The sequence below is a fragment of the Aulonocara sp. 'chitande type north' Nkhata Bay genome, linkage group LG22, assembly GCF_057382095.1.
Source record: "Aulonocara sp. 'chitande type north' Nkhata Bay isolate Kocher_YH1m ecotype deep benthic linkage group LG22, A_spYH_male_GT1.1, whole genome shotgun sequence".
In the NCBI taxonomy this organism is placed as follows: Eukaryota; Metazoa; Chordata; class Actinopteri; order Cichliformes; family Cichlidae; genus Aulonocara; species Aulonocara sp. 'chitande type north' Nkhata Bay.
In genome coordinates this window covers 22,305,146-22,330,349 of record NC_141364.1, presented here as the reverse complement: position 1 = coordinate 22,330,349, position 25,204 = coordinate 22,305,146, and the positions used below count along the sequence as shown (strand labels likewise).

General features: G+C 39.8%; 1 protein-coding gene across 3 annotated transcripts in view; it reads left to right on the top strand.

The window, feature by feature from the left end:
* Positions 1–7,211: 7,211 nt before the first annotated feature.
* Positions 7,212–25,204, top strand: part of calcr (calcitonin receptor) — a 62,623-nt gene continuing 44,630 nt past the window's right edge. For 2 of the 3 annotated variants that reach the window (XM_086279358.1, XM_086279356.1), the window contains exon 1: positions 7,224–7,536. The gene's annotated coding sequence lies outside the window, so the exon portion shown is untranslated. Of the gene's footprint in view, positions 7,537–25,204 lie in introns of all 3 variants that reach the window. The other variant, XM_086279357.1, reaches the window with a different exon arrangement.

Below are 25,204 nucleotides of genomic sequence, written 5' to 3'. Positions count from 1 at the left end.
GGAAGATTTTGAGGTACAAATTCTGAATCAATTCCCAGAGATAATGCCAACAGAAATAGACGGAAAAGAGCTGTGTGTGCAGTGATCTGCACACCTCACTACTCCTGTTCATCGTGCTGTGGCTTGGGTAGTGGTGCGGTAATTAGTTTTTGAGGTGAATATTAACTTCTACAGTTTCCATGACAGATTTTAGTTTTAGTAGTAACTGTAAGAGTTAATCATTGTTTAATAGACTTTAAGCATGCCCACCATCCACAGGTCCTTGCAGTAACATCTTCCTCTTGTTGTTTGAGAATTGCATCTCTTTTGCAGCAGATGACTCACAGCTGTGAATAAATCATTTTCTTCCACCTACCTGCAAATGTGCTACACTCCTTTTTTATTAAGAAAGATTAAAAATGATTTGAGCATAACGAACAAATAGAGAGGATGAAGTATTAAAATCGAATAAATAAAAATTACGATTTCAACCTGTGAAGGAGCCTTTCTTTTTCCCCTTTTCCTTTTGTGTTTCAATTATCAGCTTCCCTGAGGTCAAAGACTTTATATTAAGCCAGCGTTCAGCAGTTCTCTGAAGACAAGCCGACTCAACACATCGGCACAGCTGAATTTGCTCCCTGATAATGATATTTTTTGCTTTATATATATATATGTGTGTATTGCTTATGCTCACCACTTTGAGGGCTGAACAGCTGCAAAACCTACAAATAAGCTGTGAAGTGAAGATCTGAAAAAATGGATGCAATTATGACATATTCATAGAAAAAGTGCAGGCTAAAGAGCATAGTCATCAATCAATAATTATGAACACTGGGAAGTAAAACTATTTGGATGGTATCAAAATAAACTAACTTATAAAACTGCAGTACAGATTTATGTTATTATCTCCCACTAGTTCATCACTAAATGCAGCGTGTTAGTGTTGTGAATTTTTCACAGCACACATTTTGACTTTTCACAACAGGAAAAGCAAAAGCATTACTAAAAGCATTAATGATGCTTCTGTTCTGCTCGTGTACCTTGGTAAAACCGTGAAATTTGAAATATTAAAAGCACATACACACACACAAACACACACACACACACACACACACACACAATCTGTTATCTGTCAGACATTTGTGAGAGATCTGGTAACTCAGGTGTGCGCCGAAAAGAAGGATGCTGAGGTAAGTAGAGGTTCAGTAAGACCGTGGCAATAAGAAGAAGCAAACTGGTATACATGTGAAAAGCTAAATAGAAGCTAGCTGTAGATGGCAAACACATAACAAATAAGGCAGATGGCAAGGTTGGGAAGCAGCAGCTGAAATGGACTGGATGAGCTGATGAAGAGAACAAGTGAGTGGACTCCTATATACAGTGAGTAGGGGGAGACCGGCGATAATAGCAACACATTCGGTTCCTCATAACAAAAACAAGCTAAAGTGATAACAATTATTCTGCACACACTCATTAGGATTCACTCTGTGACTGTGGAAGAAGTGCAGAGTAACGAGGACAAAACTGATTTCGACATAAAGAAGTCACTTTTTGGATGCTGACTATTTTCTTCTGCAATCTAAAGTTTAGATGACTGTGAATTTTGAAGTTATATCAGCTTTACCCCCTAGACTATCTGTTAAAACTATACATAAACAACCCATGCTAATATAGGTCCTGCTAGCTAGAATACAAGATTGTAACATGGGGCATTTCCCTGCAAATAGTAACAGTTAGAATCTGGTCTTTAAGTGATGACATATGAACCCTGCTTCCGGGTCCAAACTCTGCGTTTATTAAGGTTGTTGTGTATCTGTTAATGCTTTGTATCTTGTTCTATTTAACCTGAACAAGCCCCTAAAAAAAGTCAGTCATCAATGTTGCCTCCCTTGGTTTTTATTACCAAAAGCTCAGTTTTTAACAACAGCCCAGCCCATGCTGGTAAGTTTACCATTTAGTTTACCTGCCATGCGATTGCATTTGTCCCTAAACATTGGGAACCCTTGCATTAACTTTTATCGAGTGGAAAAAAATCAGCGTTCATCCTCCAGCTTCACTACATTTATATTATGCTAACATAGCTGTGTCGCTAGTGAGCACATAGCAAATCATTATATACCAGCTAGTGCGACTTCAGTAACCCTACAAAAGTCACTGTTGTTTAGTTTTCTGTCTTCATTTATGTGATAAATAGCAGTGATAGCAGAGCTGTACATTTTTTCTTTCAGAAATGGTTTTGTAAATGGTATGTTATGTTTAGGTGGAAACTAGCGAGCTAACTCCCTGCTAACTTCTAACTCCGGTAAACCATCATGGATGCCTGGATGTCAAACTTAATTGTTACACCTGGTAGAACAGTCACACTGATCATTTTATTAAAGATGAAAGAATTTAGAGAGTTTTTAACTCTCAGTGATGCCGCAGTGTTCGCTTGACTTTGAGACCTGAAGCAGAGTTTGGACCCGGAAATGACTAATGATGTCAGGCTTAAAGACCAGATTGCAGGCATCTTATTTCTCTATCTTATTGCCATAAAGGTAACTCTAAAACTCTGACTTCTTGCATTAAGATGAATATTAAAGCCTTGTCCTTGGTAGTGAAAATATATTAGTTGTAGTATTAGTGCACAAAAAATGGTGCTTTTCTCAAAAGATGAGTAGTGTAACTCGAGTAGTCTTATGAAGTAAACTGTAAAAAAAAAAAAGAAAAAAAGGTTGCCCCGGGTCTCACCAGCTAGTTTTGTGATTTAAATACAATGTTTTTTAATGATTACATTCTGAAAGTATAGTTAGCACTCAGGGAAAAGACATCATTGCGCAGCCTATGGCGAGAGCACAGCGAATGAAAGTCTGTCCTTGATGCTGAACCTGTGGCAAAGGTGGTACTGAGGGATAGGTGCAGGATTTTCTACTTAATGCAGTACTCACACATTGATGTGAATGCTGAGATATTTGTCACTGTACGTGCACCAAGTAACGCCTGCATAAAACCATTCAGATGCAGGAAAAAATGCTCAACCTCTAAACATCCGAAACCACTATGTGAATTTGGTAGATCAAATGAATACATTAAATTAAATGAAGCTTTAAAAAAGAGAACACATCATGAATGGAAGTCTGATATCCGTTGTCTTAATGTTTTAGCTTTTTGCCAGCAATGTCAGGTGGATGAGTGATATATTTTGCTTTTAGTTGCTTAGTGCCCAAGTATGCTCACAAGAGTGCTGCTTACTGTTTGGTGCTGGGAATTTAGTGTGCAGAAAACAGTATCCTGCTCTCACAGCAGACAAGCTTCTTTAGTGTGAACCTGGACTGTCACATAGGAATATTGATTTGATTAAAACCTTATGTATATCCCATGTATATCTCATGCACATATCTTTCTACGTAGCACTTTTCATTCTTATCCCTACTTTTATTTTTTTTCATGTCTATTTAAGTGCTATTTATGACACTATGTTTGCACTGAAGCACCGCAGCAATTTCCTAATGTTGTAAACCTGCTCAACATTTGGCAATAAACCCCTTTCTGATTCTGATTCTGATTCTGATGTAAAAACAAATAATGACTGTATTTATTCAGGGTCATCTTAGGTTTAAGCACAGATAGACACAAAAGTCATTATGTCATCAAGAAACAACCCTTGAAGAGGCTTTGGTAGTGTATAATTTTATTGATATTTTATTTTGTGATTCACAGCTAGCTGGAAGCTGGATTAAAACCAACATATTTATAGATTTAATAAAGTGTCTCCATAGTGTAGTCCTGTACATAGGGCGGTCACAAAGGGCATCTGGTATACAAATCAGCCATATCAGGAATATGCAATGCTACCTGCAGTACCTGAAAGTTGCCTTTATTTCTTTATTAATTCCAGTGAAAAACTAAGTACACCCTTACCCTTGCCAGGTGCCACTAATCAATCCAGTTGATTACATGATCATCAATAAGTGAGCCCCTCTGTAAAAGCACAAGCACTACAGTCTTCCCGGGAGTCAAGATCCCACTAAATTCAGTGTGAGGCCATCTGCGTGACAACTAAAGTTTGTTTGAAACTGGGTCATGCAACAGGACAATGATCCCAAGCACAGCAGCAAAACAACTGAAAAAAAAAATGGCCCAATCAAAGTCTAGACCTCAACCCAACTGAAATGCTGAGGCAAGACCTTAAGATAGCTGTGCATAAATCAAGCAACACTGCAAAGACAAGCGGGACAGATTTCCTCCACAATGATGTGAGACTGATGAAATCCTACAGAAAAGAATCACTTTATGTTATTGCTGCTAAAGTAGGTTCTAAAAACGATTGAATCGTGGCGTGTACTGTCCTTTACACTTAACTGTATATGAAAGAAAGGGACTCTAACACACGCATCTACTTTTCTTCTATTGTGTGTAATTATTCCTTGCAGTCTTTAACTTGCAACGCTGATGAACATTCAGTTTCCAATGCGTCGAAGACAAAAAATTATTGCATTTGTTCATGGTGGGATGGGATGCGGTGGCGTCACGTTAAATGCAGCACACAGATGTCGCCAACACTGGCGTCCAAACTTGTATGTTCTTTGGTGTGGCACCATTATCCTCTAGGTTTACATCACAGTGGATTCCATGAAACGGGCTTCACTCCAGCTTCGTTTTCATCATCCGTCCTCCAGCGTCCATCATCACCACAGCTGACCATAATGAGGGATTCTCTGAAGAGGGCTTGCTTTTTCATGGAAGTGTCCTCTAGCCGCAGCACCATCAGCCAGCACGACTTCAAATGCTACCAGGGAACGAGGGTATTCTGCCAGGAGGGATTTCTTGTATAACTATGGCGTTGTACATATGGAATGACATTTATCTAGGGGTGGCCAGAGGAGACAGTCATTTGAAATAGAGAGATGAAGAAAAAAAACAATAGCCTTCTTTCTTTTTCTATTTAGAGATTTTCCTTTGTGTTTTTTTCCCCATGTAGGATGATTTAAAGTTAATCTGATGTATGCAGGTGTGCATATGTGCATGTAAAAATGTAGCTGACAATGCAACGTGTTTTTTTTCCAGCGTTGGAGGATTACAAACATTCCCAAGTAGATTGTGTTTGTCCACTCCTCTCTTTCTCCCGAGTGGATGTTCTGCCATTACTGCTGGTTTGAAGGCAGCGCCGCTCACTTGCAGATTGCATGGCTTTAGCGATGACAGACTGATCATGTCTGACACTGTCGTAATGTGTTATAAATATGCAGCTGCATGTTCATCACCGCTTACTGTTTGCGGTTGTCTGTGTGCATGTTGGCGAGATGAAGAGAGATGAATGTCAAATCTGCGATGACAGCAATTGCACGCAAACATCTGTTTGTGCTTGTAATTAAGTGCAAGGAGAAAGTTGTGGTTCAACAAAACGAAAATGAGAAGACACTGGTTTTTTCAAGCACTTTCGTTACGCTGGTTCCACAGGTGTTTCTCTGCTTTATACACCGGTGGTGATTTAAAAGCCAAGCCAGGCTACCAAACACCAAACACTGTGTCTTAAATAGGGAAATCATTTGCTAGGTGAGTACTTTATGCTCAAAGTGATTTGCATTTTCTTTTTTTAATTTGCCTCAGATATATTCCTTTAAAAATACAACAAAACAAAAAAAAAAAACCTGATGAATAACAGACGGGATAAATAGAATACATACATGGCAGTCGGATAATGGACTCAATCCACCAATAACTCATCAGCCGTCCTGGGGAAAATCAGCTTGACGTGAAGAGTGTATTCTAATTCCCATGCTGATTGTTATTACCGTGATCTCGGTGACTGCAGAATGGAAGCCTTCTCTGTCATTAAAGATGATCACACTGTTAACAGTAAGTTGTGTGGTGGCGTTTCCATCCTGCCTGGATTGTGATGACATTATTTTGAAGGGTTCACCACAGATTCCAAGTCTGAACAACAAAGATCCTTTTTTAGAGGTCACCTATTCAGTCTCTTTAATACTTTACTAGTCTTTACTCTCTCTCTTGCTCTAGTGTAGTAGTCTCATTACTGCTGCACTATTGTGCGTGTAGTAAAGAGATGCGTGCAGAGCGTGGGCTTGGGTTTTGTTTGAACATTGGGGGAGGTCTGGTAGTCCTACAGGAATCACCAAACACTTAGTTTCCTGCTTTCTGGTGAATCTATATGCACCAGTTTTGCCCTTGGCATCTATTTAAAGTGAAACTTATTATGTTTCAGGAACCAGGTAATAAATAAATGATGCTATAATGCTTCTTGGTATTCTGCACTACTTTCAATATCCATCTCTAGATCGACTTTTCTTATCATCCACGCTACCTCGGCAGGCACACAGGCACGATTTATCCTTTTGTCCCTATTGTAGGATCTTTACCTTACAATACAAAGCGCCCTGAGTTGACTGTTGCCTGGATTTGGCGCTATATAAATCCAATTAAAGTGAACTGAATTGAACTGAATTGGTTGTGTTGACGTAAATAACCTTTCCCCACCTGTTCGCATCAGTGACAAATGCTACTTTTTTGATTGTGTGACTTACTGCACATTGGAAACATAAAAAAAGTTTTGGGTTGTCTTGTTTTTTTATTCATATCTGTCTGTAAAAAGATACCTCTATGGTCCAGTGCCCCTAATGTACCCTTTGAATTGATTTTCCAGTGAAATCAGCAGCAAAGCTTAACATAATGAATAGCATGTATAAAAAAAGAATTACACATTTTAGTCTAAAAAAGGATGTAAATGAGACAAAATCGAAATTTAAAGCATGAATTTATTCCCGATGACGTGTCTGGAAGGGCTCCTAAGTAGATATATGAAACGATGTATCCCCCTTCACTGTATATTACACGATCTGTCACAAATGGCATGATGGTTGGTCACATATCATGCCACGAGTACCTATTATAAGAGATTTGTGACAGAAAAAAGTATATTGACAGCTCAATACTGTCTTTATGAGGTTAGATTACAGAGTTAAAAGGGGGAGCAGAGAAAATACTATAACTCCAACAAGGCGTTTCAACTGCAACTGCCACAGACTGGACGCGTTCTGGCATATCGCCATCATTTTTCTTTATAGTGTCTGTTTCTTTCGATTTGAGTGTCCAGAGGAGTGTCCGAGCCCGGCGCACACACGCTGTGCAGAGGCTTCTCCTGTGTCTTTAACGCAGAGACGGAGGTAAGCAGGCGAGGAGGAGCTCCCACCACACGCTCGTCCGCGTAAGCGGGAGGCTGTTAGACGCACTTGGATTACCGGGCAGTCAACTGTCACCGCATCAGACCGGCGTCCTGCTCCACACTCCTCTCCCGCGCGCACCGCAGATCATTAATTCTTCTCATAATTAAAAGGTAGACATGTGGGGAAAGCTGTAGAAGCATTTGATTGATTTTATAATGGCTTTTATATCCGTGGATCTGAAAAAAAAAAGTTTTTATTGGCGCTGCGTTAAATAGGAGCGCAAAAAGCTGGGAGTCATTCTCGGTGGAAGGACTTCTCTGAGAAAGACGTTTGTGATTCTCCTCAGCATCTTATTGTGTCACTCGGGCTGCAGCCTCAAGTCAGTTGAAGTGAGGTAAGTCACGGACAGATTTTTTTCTTCTATAACTTTTTTGTTTTTCTCAACTTGTTCTCCAAAAAAAGCGCAAAGGTTGGTGAGGATAATAGAGGATGGTGCTTGGGTTTAGTCACTCAGTTTACCCGCGGGGTTTGGGGACTAATTTAAGCCCCATTTTAATTGTACTGATGAGGAATCTTTGCTTGGCGGTTTATGTCATATGAACTGGATTTGCATTGCGTGCTCCTAAGGTTAATGTTATAAATGCATTTTTAGCATATTGGCTGTGGGGGAAATGTTTACATCTTAATAATAATAATAATAATAATAATAATAATAATAATAATAATAAATAAATAAATAAATAAATAAATAAATAAATAAAAAGATTAGATGAGAATAATTTTAATGAGTGAATAAATAAAAATATTGCAAAATGTTTTGCGCACTTGCTCCTTTCTCTATTAAACGGTTGAAAAATTCAATAAAAGAGAGAAAAGAGTCTTTATCAGCTATGATAGCCTCTTGTAAGGATTTCATGCATTTCCCATGAAGAAAAGCCTGGGCTTCCCCAGCTTAAATCCTAAATTAATATGCCACAAAAATACCACAACAAACTTCTTCAGATTGTACGCTCTCTGGTGACTCATTGGAAATATGTAAATGGATTTTCATTGCTTAACTACAAACTGCGTACATAAGGCAGCTCCTCCCGACGTGTCTTCCTATTTGCAGCCAGATATATGTGACGAAGTGTTTTGCAGACGGATCTTTTTACGTCAGACACGCACTTTTATACATCCACACTCGCGCGACACCGCCGTGTATCCATACAGGATCCCGCTTCTCTTCAGAGAAATTAACTGAGCCAAAATGGTGAGGCATCTGGTACGTTCCCCACAGCAGCACAATGAACCCACTTGTGAATATACACTGTAACGAGCATTAAAAAGTAACACTTATCCGAAGAGGAAATAAGAAACACTTGGTGCATTAACCGCACCAAGAGACCACAGTGTCTATATTTTTACTTTCAGACAGGACTGCTGACTGTGAGTTATATTTTCATGAAGCAATTCCACCCAAGGCTTCCTTCTTCTCATCTGTCCTCCTGTGAAAATGTTACACGCTACTAAAACCCCCCAAAAACATTTCCCTTCATATTGATTATATTAGCACATTCATGAAGGGGGCAAAATAGGCATTCCTTCACGGACCCAACAGGCCACAAGTCCCGTTCAAAAATGAAGTCGAAGTCGCTACTGAACGCTTCCAACAGTGGCAGCAAAAGCGCAGAAACTCAAGTGGCTGTGTGAGGATGTCTGCAGTTATATTGAGAGTCTTCTTCTGGGGATTCCTTTCTGTTTTCGTAACCGTGATTGAAGAAAAAGCGTGGGTTTTTATTAGAGGCGATGCTGAGTGGCTTCAATGGGTTGATGTGTGAGTTTCTCAGCATATACAACTGTGACACACACACGCACACACACGCACACTGCGCAGTACAGAGGAAGACAAGAATAGCAACAAACACAGTGTCAGGCTGTCAAAGAGAGAGAGAGAGAGACGGCCCGAATGAGAGAGACAGCAGTGAAGAGATACGTGCAGACAGGCAGGCTGAGATATGTGGTGCCCTGCAGTGAATTAGGCTGGGTTGGAAATGTGTCTGGCTTCTTTGTGAGCAACTGAGATAAGTTCTTTATTCATCATTCCGCACGCTGCCTGTCTGTCCCGTCTATCTGTCCTGTCTGTGTGGTTGGAGACAGACAGGCAGGCAAGCAAGCGCCAAATTTGCTTGTTTGTGCGCCCCCGTTTGAAGGGACTGAAGTAAAAGGTCTGGAAGCAAGAGCGAGGTGCTGTGCATGAAAGGATGAAAACGCAAGGATGGCCTTTGGAAGGACTGTGGATTCAGTGCTTTATTTTAGTGATCTTAAACTTTTTTTTTGGCTACAGGTTTGTAAGATTTACACCTAAACGTAAACGGATGGATGCACGGAGACTGTGCACATTTTTCAGTTTTTCTGCTTTTGAGGGGAAAACAACGAGTAGCTGTGCTTTCTCTCTCACCTGTTGGTACTTATTAATGTTAATCAACCTAATGCTAACCAAATGCAATTCAGTCACCTTGTCTCCCCATCTGAGCATCAATAGACTTGATTGTGAACAGCCAAACACTCAGTTAGGGCTCAGAGTGAGTTACAATTATTCTAGTCCAGAGCTGTTAGGATGAATCTCCCTCCTCCGCTGCCGCCCCTGTGACCCCGTGCTTCAACCAGTTGGAAGTTGTGGACAATTTTGCTGTCATGCAATTAACTACTTAATCAGGTGATGCTCAGAGAAACTGCATAATTGGGATGAAGTGTCACCCATTACAATTTAGACTTCCCATCAAAGTCGATCCAAGGGTGTGGTTTAACCTTTTAATGACACAAGTGTAACTTGTGTGTAATGCTGCTGGGGTTTCATTTTTCAGCACATGGCTGGCTCTGTGCAAAATGATTAAGGCATTTGAGGTACTAAAGTTGACTTAGGTGAACCATTGGCAAAGCTGGACGGGTTGTGTGATGTGATTAAAGTTAAGTGTCACAATATGTGCTGCACAGCTGCAGCTCTTCCCATTTTTCATGTTGCTCCACACTCAGCTCTCTGTATGAGTCTGATATGAACTTTATTCAGGCAAATGTTGTTGATCTGCTGTTGTAAAATTTAATTTTGCAGTCATCTGTTTCAGTTATCTCCACCCCATTAAGCTGTTTATAAGTCCAGGTGGCTGGATCAGTAGTTTTAGCATAACAAAAGCTCAGAGCATTTGCATGCATGTGATTTGAGAATGAACTCAGTGAAATTCCAAGAAAAGTGATGGGCATGAGAGAGGAAAAGGTTTATGCTTCAGCTCGGTTTTTGACGAAATATGAACCATGCAATAGTGTCGCTTCTACAACACTTCATGTGCTGAACAGCTGAAGTAGAATCAATAGGTGGTGCTAGAATAGAGCAAATAGCTGATGACTTAGTAAACAGAGGTTTGTACATGGCAAGTGTAGTGTGTGCGTGTGTATTTGTGACAAAGACAGATACATGGTTATATCCACTTATGGAGGCTTTTGTGTCTTCTCTGGCCAGTGATGTGTTCTGCTCCTATAACACCTGAATTCAATTTGCAGCACTGCCACTCAAGACTACAAGACTACAGCTGGATGGCTGGTGTCAAATGTGCTCCATTATTACCTAAACCGATGGACTGTCCCTTAACTGAAATCATAAAAGTATGTTTAGCAAAGCCAAAGGGTTTGCAGTTCACACACACACACACACACACACACACACACACACACACACACACACACACACACACACACACACACACACACACATATATATATAAGAGGCCATTTAACTTGCAGACAGCTCTTAAATGGTACGGTAGCTCATTATCAAATAGCTGTTAGCTGGTGCTAATGACTGGTTAAAGCGCCTTACAGCTATTAATTTGGGCTTGCAGATGCAAATTCAGTGCTCAAAAAGGCGTCCAAGTTTCCTCCATGCTGCCTGTGACCAGTAAATACCTCCAAACAACAATTAACAATGCTGAAAGCTTCTAGGGAACTCATTTGATCTGAACTTTGTTATTAATAACTGAACACAAAGCTTTTATTCTGAGGGAAACCATAAGGTCAGACAGTACAGTGTATAAACAGTGTATGATGTGATTAAGTATTTTACATGAAAATGAGCTTGACCCTTCTCTGTGTTTCTGGATCAGTTTGACAATAAATGGATCAAATATGACTTTTCATATATAATTAGTATGCTAATATCCATAATCTTTTGTTTTCTACTGTCTTCAGAAAAAAAATGACACACTGTCCTCTATCCTCTTATCAAACTGGCATCTGCTGTTCACTTGCTAAAATGCCATCATTATGCTTGTAACGTCATCTTTTCTCTCCTCCACTTATGTGCTGTCATTTTTGTTCGTGCGTACTTCGAGCTCATTTTATCATCTTTGCCTCAAACCTCCTCCTGTTTCATTTCATTCTTCTCTTTTGCCTTTTCCCATCTTTATCAGAGGCTACGCTGACACGCCAGCCTGCCCCGACTTATTTGATTTCTTTCTTGTCCGTTCTTCATCTCTGTCCTCTGTTGCTGCTCTGTCCTTTAACTCTTTGTCCTTCAAAATGAATTGCATTCTCAAGTCTCCCTTGTCTTTTTCCCATCTCTGCACTCCAACGTCCAAAACCTTTTCTCTCTACCCTTTTACCTTCTCACTTCTGTGTTTGCTTGGAAAATGCATCCTGAGAATTTTCATCGCCTTACTATCAGCCTCTGATATAGTTGAGGAGAAGTAAAGCCACCAAGTGCAAACAAGTAGCCATTACTGACACACTCAACACAGTTGGTTTGTCTCTGAGACATAAGACACACTTACTTTTTGCAATCTTTCAAGTCGAACAGAACTCTTCATGATGCGATTTTTGTTTTGTTTTCCTTCACTGGAGATCTTTCTGTCTGTTTACAAGGGAAATGGGTATCCAGATTATCACTCCAGATATGCTCATGCGTTCATTTTTCACAAACACTGACATTTAAAGTGACGCAGTTGAATATTTTTGGGTGCTCTCATGTAGCAGTGCTGCATCTGCCTGCATATGTGGCTGCAATCTGTCAAGAAAGTGCCATAGACAGCAAGCTTTTTATTAATGAGAATTTGCCCTACATAAAAAGCCTTGAGAAAACATGATAAGGTCATTAAGAAAACAAGCTTGACATTTTAGAAAATATGCATATTAGTAATCTCTTCTAAGGCGGAGATTTATACCACGCTCGAGTTTGAAAAATCAATATGCAGCTAGAACAAGGAGACCTTGAACTTGGATGAAACAGCTAGCATGGGCCTGTGTCAAGATGTAAAAGCGATAACAATCAACCCAGAAACACAGATTTCTTTTTTACTCAAGCATTTGTTAGGTTCAACATTTAGTACAGGATATAACATATTCATTAGCTTTAGAGGTCCTAATAAGGCAGTTTTCCACCTTTGGACAAACCCAAGTTAGCTATTTCCCCCTGTTTCTTGTCTTTTTGGCTATGCTTAGCTCAAAAACTTACATAAATGGTTGTAGCTTAGGGTTAAAATAAGGTTCCAGTTATGACGCAAGCTATGACGCAAGCTATGACGTAGATCTGACGCAGAAGTATAATTGACGTGTTAGTGTCAGCAGATTAGACATGTGACCTTCACAACTCCAGATAACTGACAACAAGCCAGCTAAACAGCAACAGCTGGCTGTAAGTTAATGTTATGCTAGTTAATGTTAAACTTGAGTATCCTTCAAAAAACACTTTGTCTCTTATAAAAATTACATTTCCACATTGCTTCACTACTGCCTGCTAAAAGCAACTAAGAGGCTAACAGCGGCTATCGGAGCCTAACAGCAGCTACCAGAGGCTAACAGCTAACAGCAGTGAAAACAAACAAGAGGTAAGGTTTCAATGACAAGAGGACTCACATTGGACTCCTTTTATAAAGTTTTATAGCCTCCTCCCCAGTAAATAGATGTGGACACATACTGACATCTGAGGTAAACTGCACCCTGATAGCCTACGCTCGCTACGGATGGACGGTGGCCAGAGTTGTTTGCCCTACGGCAGGGGTTGGCAACCCTGGGCACGCGTGCCACAGCTGGCAAGCGAAGGGTTAACTGATGGCACGAGTCGCATGACAAGCAGTGAATTAATCTGAGAAGGTGCATTAAAAACTAAATGGCCAGGCCAGCGGTACACATCGCAAATTAGCTCGCATAGACACATTAGTTGTGCCGCTTCTTAATGATGGTATCTTAGCTAACAACCCCAACTACCAGATTCAACTTGTAATTGACTAAAAATAACTTAGCCTACCGGTGAGAGGGACGTTGCCAGCTGGCAGTTTTTTCAAGCGATGTTGAAATTTCCACATTCCGACACTTCAAATGCTTCAGCAGCTGTCCACTCAGCGCAGCATCAGCACCACGGGAATCACGGATACATCCGCAGACTCAAGACAGATCGAACCAGAAAGCTTTAAATGACTTCATTTTTGAAAAGCCTAAAGTCTAAGGTGTGATCTCGTACTCTGTTTTTATTTTTTGTGTGTTCACTTTAAAATGCAGTTTGAAGTAAAATTACACAAACAGAAAAACATCCCCCTTCGGCGCTTTACAGTCAGTTCAGAGTGAAGAAAGATGGTGACAGATGGGCTGAGCCCAGGATCGCTCTGTCATCTAGGTGACTTACAGTGCTCTGTATTCCCTCCCTCCATCTGCAGCTCATAATTCACATCTTTAAAGATAACTTTGTGTTTTCATTCCAGCAAAATAAATAAAAATCATGTGTGCATTCCTCCACAGCACGCTCATGAAGTGAGGACCGTTCACAGGAGGTGTCTCCCTCTCGACCCTTGCTTTCCATAAATGTGTTTTTAAAAGAGTTTTTTATTGTTTTACATTTTTATCAACTGTGTCGGGATCAAACTTTAATGGTTACTCACTTCTTACTACTTCTCACCTACTAGTTATTTTTAATGTTACATTCTTTCACACAATTCTGCTCAAATCTTTGATTAAAATCTGGAGATGATGTTAAATTCAATATTTTTGCTAAAGCGGTCCCTTTTTTTCCTTATTCACTATCCTTTACTTAAATATTTAAATCAGCATAGACTCAGATCTATAAGTAGTCAATAACTGAATATCGCAAACTTTGAAAGCCTCATAACCACATTCAGTACAGATCTCCGTAGGATAACTATGCCTTTTGTTCTACGTTGCCACTTGTACCAGTGTGCACAGTGAGGAAACACACAGCAGCTGAGGGCTATGGGAAAGCAATTAAAGAAGTATTTTGCTGCTGGACTTCAGCTGAAAGGCATTAACAACAATTCCCTTCTGGGCAGAGTGTTCCTATTACGGTCTGTTGGGTCAGAGAGTGGGCTGTATCTGGGTGCTACAAACCGTAAGCAGACAGAGAGAGACAATGTGAGAGGGATGGGTGCTGTTATTGTGAGTGCACAATTTAGTCAGCAGGATTTTTAAAATAGAAGCGGCGGCTCTCCAACGGTCCTTCAATATTTTGACCTGAGGGTAAAAATGTAAAAGAAATGAAAAGAGGAGGTAATAAAAGGAGTAATGGGAGAGAGATGAGTAGGGTAAATGAGCAACCATTACAGTACAAATTCAATTAACGTTAGGAGCAATGAGAGACTAAATGAAAGAGCCCAATGACAAAGAAGACAAAGTATGAAGCAGCGAGTGTGATCAGAGAGGTTTTGAAGATCAGAGCGATTGCGCTGCAAATCGCTTCCTCTTTACACAACAAGTCCCTAAAGCCTCATCCTGAAGCCCTCTCAGGCCCCAAAAGAGTCAGCCAGGACTACTTCTCCACCTTGCTATTACTGTACGAGCACCAAGAGTTCTTCATGGCAATATAATCATAGTGTGCGGCTTCTAGCCTATCAGTGGAGTTTGTGAATGTCACACATGGAGGTCAAGGAGGCAGAGAGGACAGCAGTGTGCGATAACGGAGAGAACATCACTTCTGAAGCTGAAAACAGAGGCAGGGAATAGTACGTGCAACTTAAGAAACATCGTTCTGCTTCTGAACAACACCAAACTTGAATTCAACTTAAAACTGCAGCACCACCAAGATTTCCACAGAAAATTGCAGACCAAAAGAAGAAATGCGTTAGGGGAAAAGAGAAAATCGTTGGCTACAGCCTCCAAAGTGTGCATAACTGCTGTCTCTTGGTGCCACCAATCAATCACAGAAGCCTTAATAGAGGGTGATTACACCTAGCATTATAGCCAGTCCTGAGAGTCATAGAGCGCGTGAGCCAAAATGAGAAAGAAAAAGAGTTGAATAGCAAAGGAAATTACTGAATGGTCTGGTAGTCTAGGGATATTGTAATAAGTCAGAATTACCAGTGTCTCACAGCACACATAGAGCAGCCCAAGGAAGGAAAAAACAAGCTACATTAATAGCTGCCAACCCCATTTGGCTTTGCTTTCAGTCTAGATATTTCTTTGGGCCTTGAAATTATTTTTTTTTATCATTTATTATCTTGTTGTTTACAATGACTGGAGGTTTTTTTTTTATAGTTGTTGTTTTATATGTATACTGCATATACTGTACAAATAACACTTAAAGTAACTACTTATTCATCCCTAAAGCTTTGCACTATGCACGATTGCACCATAAATATAAATATGTTATATTGTTGTTATGTTGCAATTGTGTGTGTCATGTCAGTCAGTGTCTGTTGTCTATTCTGTTACATACAGTGAGCTTAATTCCTTATAAGTCTACACATACTTGGACAATAAAGCTCCTTCTTGAGCCTTCTCTCCATTAATGAGTGGGCTTTAAACATGTCACTTAATTAATCGTAAAAACAACAACAACAAAAAAACCCATCCTCATTATCTTTGTAATGCTCAGTAAATAGTATTAAAGTTACAGTGTGGGATTGGCCTAACTAAGTTCTGTTTTCTTACCCCTCAAGTGCATAAATGCTGTAGGGCAGGGCTCGGCAACTTTTCTGATGACGAGTGCCATCTAAAATTTCCTCAGAAGTCAATGTGCCATATAATTGCATTAGCAATAAATTTAATAACGCTCTATATTAACAGTTACACACTATGTAGAACAACTTTATACAATCATATTTGTTTGCAGATGTTGGCAGGAATCAGCGAATAGTTATCAGCTATTTTGAAATAAAAAAGACCCTTTTTATCCATAACAAGAACTCCATAACAGCAAATGGACTGTACAACAGAAAATGCAGATGCTATCTATGGTCTCCTTACAACAATGATAAGAAAAATAAGCTGTGCCAACATGGCATGTTTGTTAATACAGAGATACACGTGTTAACGTGATCTCTGGTCTCCCACTCAGAGACACAGGTCTACGAGTGTCCAGCATTCAGACGGCTACCTGAGGACACTCTTCGTGTGAGAGAAAATCTGCTCAGACAGATATGTAGAGCCAAATACTCTCAATAAGGCCTCTACAATGTTCTGAAGACAGTTAAACTTGTCAGGTAGTGATGTCCAGCAGGTGAAAATGCAAGCGCCATGAACACGCACAGCTGTGGATTCCAGCAGCGTTCGTAGTTCTGCAAACTTTGACCCCCACAAAGTCGAGGTTTTCAGTTCAATCAGCTGCATTTTGTTGTCGCATTAACTGGCATTAACTCAGCCAGTTAATGCGAGACAAATCCAGCTGCTCATTAATAACAAGAGTTGGAGGGGAAAATTCCTGCATCCCAGCGAGGCCTAGTTTTTATGGCGTAAAGATGGAACGCGTTCACTAATCTTTAGAAGACTGCATGGGATAATAATTCAACAAGTATAAAAACCAAATGTGTCTCCATATAAAAATGTAGGGGAGTTTGTCAACTGCTGTACATTATTTAAATGTAAAACATTCATAAAAGCACCAAAAATGTAACCAAAAGCATTGAATCGCCGTCGTGTGTAGGTGGCACTGCTACAGAAATAGACATGATTTTGCTGTTGAAATCACTGCAGGGGTTTGGGGAGAACATCCACAAATGCGAGAGGGGCTTGGATCTAAATGTCAGCCACATATACATTTTTTGTTGCACATTTAAAATGTACAGTTGTATGTGTGTATGCTTCACGACAAGCTATTCATGTGATTGAAATATTTCTATGCTATCTTTCCCAGTCCTACTTTTGACCTAATATTTCATGATAGTATTATAAAAAATATATTTTGATTTTACTGGAATGATTTAGCTCGATTACTAACCAGAGCAGTATAATAAGGTTATTTTGCATTTTAAGTAACAACTCTTTTGTTTGTTTGTAACATTTATGTAAAATCTTTTTACCCTTGTATTTATACAGTGTATTATATTTTCCATGAATGCATAAATGTTAAAACAAACAAACAACGTTTTAATATATGCAGCTTAACAAGAACAAGACTCTAGCTAAAAGGGTAAAATTAAATTTAAGGAATAATGTGCAACTTGTTAAACATTTATATGTCAGCTAAGATGAAATTAACCAACTGGGAAACCTTTCACTGAAGAGAAATTACTCAAGTAATTATAAAATGTCCATCAATTTGATTTCAATTAAGGTGAAGATTCTGCAGATTGAGTAGCGCGGTGGAAGCACTTTGCACAAGGCATCTACATAATGAAACTTCATTTGGATGGTGCTAATGGACTATTATGATACTGACTGTAATAGTAACAGAACACAACACCGGGCATCTCAATGTACATTCATCCACGGATTAGTTAATAGCAGGCCAATTTGCAGTGTTCTTTGCTGGCCGTACTCTTCCTGGGCTCTAAATGGTTGCCACGAGCATGGCACAGATAATGATAATGGTATCAGAGAGAGGAAATGGGAGACCGGGTGACTCTCTTCACCTCTGCAAACGTATGCAAGGTTTTTTGGGGGTTTTGTGTGTGTGTGTGTGTCTATGGATGAGTGAGTGAGTTAATGCATGAAGCCAGGAGGACATGTGCAGAAGAATACCTTCAGCCGCTGCAGACAAAGAACTTACGCTGTGATAAAACACTCCGACCATTCGCCATTTGAATGCACATGCAGACCAGACAAAAAGAAAAGTCAGAGCTTTTCCACAGAAGCTTTAAAAGATCCTTAGAAGAAAAATGAAAGACAGCTTTAAATAATTACATCGCATTAGTTATTTTTAGAGCAGTGACTTGGAATTAGCCTAGTTTTTAATGTGCACATTTTGCGGCAACCTCTTTTGCACGACAACAGGTTTCCATGATGTATTTATGCTTCTGTTTGTCGAGACAGTGCTCGCATCCATCACTTTGAAGAAACTGTACTCTGATCTCGAGGCATTTTTTCACTCTTTGATACTGTGCACACCTGACAAGATGTCCTCAAAGCAACATGATTGATATATTTGCACCAAGTCCCCCCCACGCACGTCTTCTCTTTTCCACTATCATAGAAATCTGGAAAAATCAAAGCTTTTCAGGCAGCTGAAAACACAGATTCTGAATAGATAACTGTGCTTATCTAGGAACACGAAGTTAAACACAACACAGTTTTAAGAGGCGCTCTGATCTAAGGTTGTATTTTTTTTTTTAAATATTGAGATTATTATAACTATTAGTGGATTATTTTGAAGTCAGTTTTCCTGCTTCTGAAGAAGGACACAGAAGTGTCAGTTTTTCCCTCGGCTCTCTGTTTTTTGATCATTTCTGCAAGTAAAAATATTCCCAGAGGGTGAGGAAGAGAAGCGGACCTGGCTATTTGCACATGCAATAGAAGAGTTTAGTGATGAGTGATTCTCTGAGCTGCAGTTACATACAAAAAATTTAATAAAAAACAATCAGCTAAAGTGAGCCTAATGTGGTCCTGCAGTCAGGGCATGACCAATCATAGAGTGCCACTAGATTACTCCCCCATTTCACATTACAGTTAGCAGCAAGCCTTTGTGCATTTGGTCTGCAAATGCAGTAGGAAACATGGCACCGCATTGGAAGTAAAGGTGCAGTCCAACGATTTCCTTTAATCACTCTTGCAGAGTCAGTGAACTTTACAACAAGAGATTCTGCATGCGGTGCGTGACCTACCTGCCGCTCAAACTTGGGTCACACAGAAGATTTAAAAGGTGTCATGCTGACGTACGAAGCCACCTGCAGGATGTGGAAATATGCTTAAGGGAAGCAAATCTTGAGAGTATATGATTTAAAATATCGTGAAAGATGCGTGTGTAGCGAGGCCGCCTCCTTTCCATTCTCTGTAACGTAATTAGATCTGTTATTCAGGCACAATAAAAATCCTCTCGCCCATGTATGCGCATGATTTGGGAACCTTCTGTGGGCTTGGTTTCATTCCAGACATTTCTGCTCAGGCAGCAGCACTCGGGTCTTTCATTATCTGCTGCCTCCAATCAAGGTTGATTTTTTTACCATCTCTCAAAACTTTCAACATTTTCTTTGAACTTTGTGAAGTAGCTTTCCTCGTTCGGCATATGTTAGTGAAATTGATGTAATTGCGGGAGACATTCATATTAATAGCGAGCGGAGCAGATGGCTAAAGCTAGTGGAAGTGGATGTTTGTGTGCATGAGTGTGCGGCTCAGGTTGAGGCTGCACTGATGAACAATGGGAAAGGAGTTTGGAGAACCTTTCTGGTCTTCAGCATGCTATTAGTTTCAGATAAAGATAACTTAAACAGAAGTACACTTTATATGCCAGTATAAATAAAACCATTTTTTTTTCTGTCACTGTGACATTTGTCTTTGGTCTTTGTGTTCGCTAACAGGACTTGACATTTCATAATGCCATTTCCCTCCCTCTGCATTAAAATGAACAGATTGAATGCGTTGATGGACTCTGTGTACTTATGCAATTAACCCAGAACAAAACAATAATCAGAGATCTGGGCTGAAAAACTGAATTTTCTCTTGATATCCTGCAGGGGCAGGATCAGAGATCAAGATCATACTGCCATAAAAAAATATGCCCTCTTTGTGGCAAGTGGTAGTTTGCTATGCTGCAGAAAACACGTTAAGAACAAGGCTAAATAAAGTGCTTTACAGAGAAATGTATTAATATTTTATCTGGAACGAGATAGCGTGTCTCCTCTTGGTCCAGCGAGGAAACTCGGGCTGCATTTTCCTGCAAGGAGAAACACGGATGGCTGATTGTCAGTCTCATATAAAGAGAAAAGCATGCGGGCTGTGTCCAGATCTCCAAAAAGGATGAAGAAGTTTCACTTTAGCTATTTGTAGCGATTTGCAATTCTCCAGAGAGGTTAAATGGGATAATGTGCATCACCGTTACAGCTGTGTGTTGTCAGTGCAGCAGTGATAAGTTATGTTGTTACTTGGTGACAGTGACAGTAAAAGCAGGAAAGCATTTACTGGGAAGAACACAGAGATCAAAAGAGAGATTCTTTTGTCTGTTTTTTATTTTTTACAGTGCATAGATTTATTAATTGGAGAGCCAGCATTTAGTTGACTTAACTAAGACATCTGGAGATTGTTTAGTTAGTTGCTGTAGTCATTATAGGTGAAATATTTTAGCTGTTGCTCATATATTTATTGCCTAGTTGCCTTTATAGTAAATATTCCTCTGTAGAACACACAGACATGTAACAGCACAGTTAAATGTATTGCAGTGTAGCACTGTCTGTCCTCAGAGGACACTACAGTGACTTACTTTGATGTCCTGAGCAATCTCACTCGAATCTCGACCTTAAAACATGCCATCAACCTAAAACATACTTGCTTTTTGTCCCCTTAAGGAAAAAAAAACACCCTCCATAAACACTTTTATGTGAGTCGTACCTGGACCACACACACTCACGCACTCCAACCACACTCTGGGATCCGCATACGTGCAGCAGTGGTGTGTTTACACGAGTGTTAAGTAGGTTGTAACACTTTGGAATGCAATCACACAGTTGCACCTCGCCATAAATTTAGTAGAAGGTAATTATAGATCCACTCACGCTGTTTCCTCACACGCGCGTGAGCAGACACGGAAAGTGTGCAATACTGTAATCCCTCTCATTCACACTCACTCGTACAGCCCGGAGAAGAAATCTTTGATAACAGTTTATCCTCCTCTCCCATTTTTCTGCAGCTTTTGTATCATCTGATATCATTTGCATATAGTTTACTCCTTAATAGGGCTTAGCAAAAAAGGCTATTGTGCCGCAGTGCCCCGCAGGACTGATGTTCTTATGTTTCAGGTACATGGGCCAGACGTGGCCGTCAAAAAGGCCAGGTGGGTCTGGTACCAGGTAGTTTCTTGAAACGCGTCAATAACAGTGATATAGTAGAGTACGGGATTTATGTGTATACTGTGTATTGCCTGAGGGAAATGATTGGTTTCTTGGAAATGTGTTTCCATATCTGTTAAAGATTTTGCTCTGATGGCTGTAAAAGGGCTACAGACATAACTATAGTATTTTGCATCCATTAAAAGTGAGCGTTTTTCAGTGTGTGCGTGCGAATGCCGCTGCGTGTCGCGCTATCTTCAATTTGAAGACTTATTGGATTATACGATGTAGCAGGGATATTTCTGTCAACCTATTTTTTTTTTATTTCCTCCCACCTAGCCTGATTTATCATTGAGAATGTTTGTTCCATTTACTCAGTGTACATCCCAGAGCTATTAGCTGTTCCAACAGGCGCCTATCGTTTTCCATCCGAATAAGCCCTCTCTTTCTGCTGCTTTTTAAACTGTCTTGTTTGAGTTCAAGATTGAGTAGCAGGATTAAGTTAGATGTCTGCCCCTGGGTCTTCTGATCTTGCCCTCTGGGATCCATTTTAGGTCTGATTGTGATCCCTGGTCCAGAGGGGGCTTATCTTTCATCTTTGATTTGTAGCAACTCTTCTCTGCTCTGCACAAAAGGCACAATATTGGTGCACAGCTTCATTTTGTTCTCTTTTATTTAGTAATGCCTTCAATGTGGCACTTTAGAGTAAAGATACAGTCTTTGATCGTGTAAGTAAAGACTCAGCTTGCAGAAACCAAGCTCGGGCTTCTGACACCGACAGGAAAACGTGGGGGAAAAAATAGCCCAAGAATCTGCAGATGGGTAACACGCAGAGGTTATCCAGTTATTCACTTAGATAGACATTTCAGCTGTCTTTGACATTTTGAGAAGTAGTGATGCCATTCTCACGTCTGTGGCTAAAGCCAGATGGTTAATTTATAGCATCTTAGCATAGCTGAAAAGACTAGCCATGCTGTGTCCAAATATATCTGCCTGCCAGCACATCTGAAATGGACAATTTATTACAGATTATGTTTTAAGTGTAAAAATAGTCATTTGTATGTCTTTGGCAATCTTTCTTTCTTCTCTGCAGGCAGAAAATGTCAGTAACAGTGCCGTTTGGTGCAGTAGCTTCACAATTTCCAGCTTTCCAGCTAGCGTAATATTTAACACATAGACACGAGAATGTTTTTTTTATTTTTTTATTATTTTACTAAGGGCAAAAATAAAAATAAATGTATTCCCCATGATGTCAAACTATCTGGCAAATATTTCAGTGAACTTTTGAAGTGAAGTTCTGTAACACTGAACCCAAACTTGGAAGCGACTGTACTGCATTTGCCATCTGTCCTCTACGCTCTGCTTTTGGGAAATGAGACAAACAAATGTCATTGACTTGTTTGACAGATGAGATATGTGCTCAGTGGAAAGTCAAGAGGAAATGAAGGGGCTGGGGGAAAGGAAAGGTTGACAGATAAAAGGACTTTCATCCCCTGGAAATACCCTCCGTTCAGTGGCAGATGTCTGTAAACACCTGAACCTCAGAGAAGCTGAAAGTATAAGGTGACACTTAATCATTGCAGGAAATAAACAAAACCTTAATGGGGAGGTGTCAGTGTCAGGGAGGGCGCTGCTCATCTGACAGAACAAAGCTTGCCTTCATAAACAAACTTCTTTGTTAACTGGTATTAGGAGGAGAAAATTTAATTCGGGTGGATTATATAACTGGGTGAATATTCAGTAAACACAGCTGAGTGGTCTCTGGACTTGCTGGAAATCCTGACATGTTTATTGACAGTTTTACAGTTTTACGGTGGTACTGGTTAATACCGGTTGCAAATGGGCGACCCATTACACAAGGTGTCTTGTAAATTTGTTACTTTTTGTTTAATGGTCATACAACACGATGATTTCAGTTGCTATAAGCCAGTGTCTCTGCAAGTTTGCAAGAGTTTGTAGCGTAGCACAATTCTGTTCGAGGAACTGAGAGATCATATCGCCATGAAAGTAGGTCTTTAACTAAACACCATTTCAGCAGCGGCCCTCGGGATCCGATGACATTGGTAGGAATTAATCACCCGTATGCAAATGAGTGAAAGCTTTGAAAGCACTAATCACACCAGTGTTCATCTTTTGTTGACTGGGCTGTTTGCATGACTAGCAGTGTTTAACATCTGTAATGATTTTGTTCTCTTGATTGACTGATTTGCTGCTTCAGCATCAAAGAAGGTGACTGTGTTCTGCCAAAAAAAAAAGAAAAATAGATCAGAAGGATGCTTTTCCAAAGCATCTGAAGAGAACTGGATATTTATTATCTAAAAATAATTAGATTTCCTGCAGAAACTGGTTGGTCAGACAGACCCAGTGACATCTTAATCCTGCATGCTTCCTAAATGCCAGCTTATATATTAAACCTTTAAACTCCAGTTTCTAATCCAGGCTTTCTGAAAAAAAGAACAAAAAAAATGAAAGTGAAATGAACCCAATAAAATCATGACTGGATTTTATTTTTAACTTCAAAAAGATGACTTAATAAAAGTAATAGGAAATTGATGCTTATTTGTGAAGTTTACATATCAGCCTTTTTTTTAAGCTGAAGGAAACTGCGAGACAGCATCGCACCCCAATCGCACATCCACAGGTGCGATCTGACCAGTCAGCCGGCAAAATTTGCCACCTTATCAATGCTGGCGACTTTTCCATGTTTAGCCTATAAGCATAATGCTGAGTGATGGTCCATTTTTTGTAAACCCACAGTAGTAGAGTTTCCATCAGAAAATAATCACTTGTGAACGTGAAGGGAATATTTATCTATTTGCATACTTGGAAAGAAAAGACACAGCTTGACAAACCTCAAGTTGAAAATTCATAGAAAATACAAAGCGATAAAAAAAAGAAAATCAATTTTTGTTCTTTTTTATTTGAGAAGTTTTGAAATTTTAGGAAACATAAAATGTACAAATAAATAAATAAGTTTGTGCATGATGCATCGCAGAAGTGCAATACTAAATGTCACTAAAGGCAATTCATCAGGTAAAACTTTCATTATTAGATATGTGGCATACGTATCCATACAAGGATGATACTTATATTATTTGAGGCATGTAGAATCATATATTTTTGTAAGGAAAGAGCCATTACTTCATGACATTGTGGGCAGAAAGAACAAAGACCGCCGGCTTTCCAACCGGCCGGTTGGTTCAGCTGCAAAACAGACAGAGACGCGTGGGGAATTTTGAGTCCTGGTGGTCCCTCCACACATTAATGCAAAGACAACCATGACCTTGATAGACAAACAGAGACGGTGGAAAAAAAGAGCTGAAGAGCGAGAAGTAGAAGGAAGTTGTGGGCGAAGTTTGCAAAAATCAAAGCTAAATGGCTGCCAGGATACATACAGGACATGTAACTCAATACGTGGGAGAAGTTTGCTTTTCAAGCTCAGTTGCACTTCCTTCCGAATTTATTCCAAGAGGAAAACAAGTAGTTTTGTATTCATAAACAATCCCCGATTAGCATGTGCAAGAATTATCACCCATCTGTTCCTATCTGCTCTGCAGAGCGTTTAATTTCTTCTGGTTAATTCTCAGTGCTGTGGAAGTGTCACAGCTGCAACTTTAGAGTCAGTAGAGAAGCTTCTTAGTTTAGGAGCTTAGGAGGCAAATCATTTCCTCAGAGGTGGTGGAGAACAAAACAGAGCAAAAAAGGAAATTTAAGGAGATTGCATGTGCTCGCCAGGAAAACAAGCCAGACATTCAGCTGTAAAGAAACTGCATTTATGGATGCACAACTGCTGAATGTATGAATAGATACTGATTAGGTTGCTAAAGTTATAACATTTGTATATTGTCAGTGTTGTGTTTGATGCTGGAAAAATCCAACTAGAGACGTCTCTGG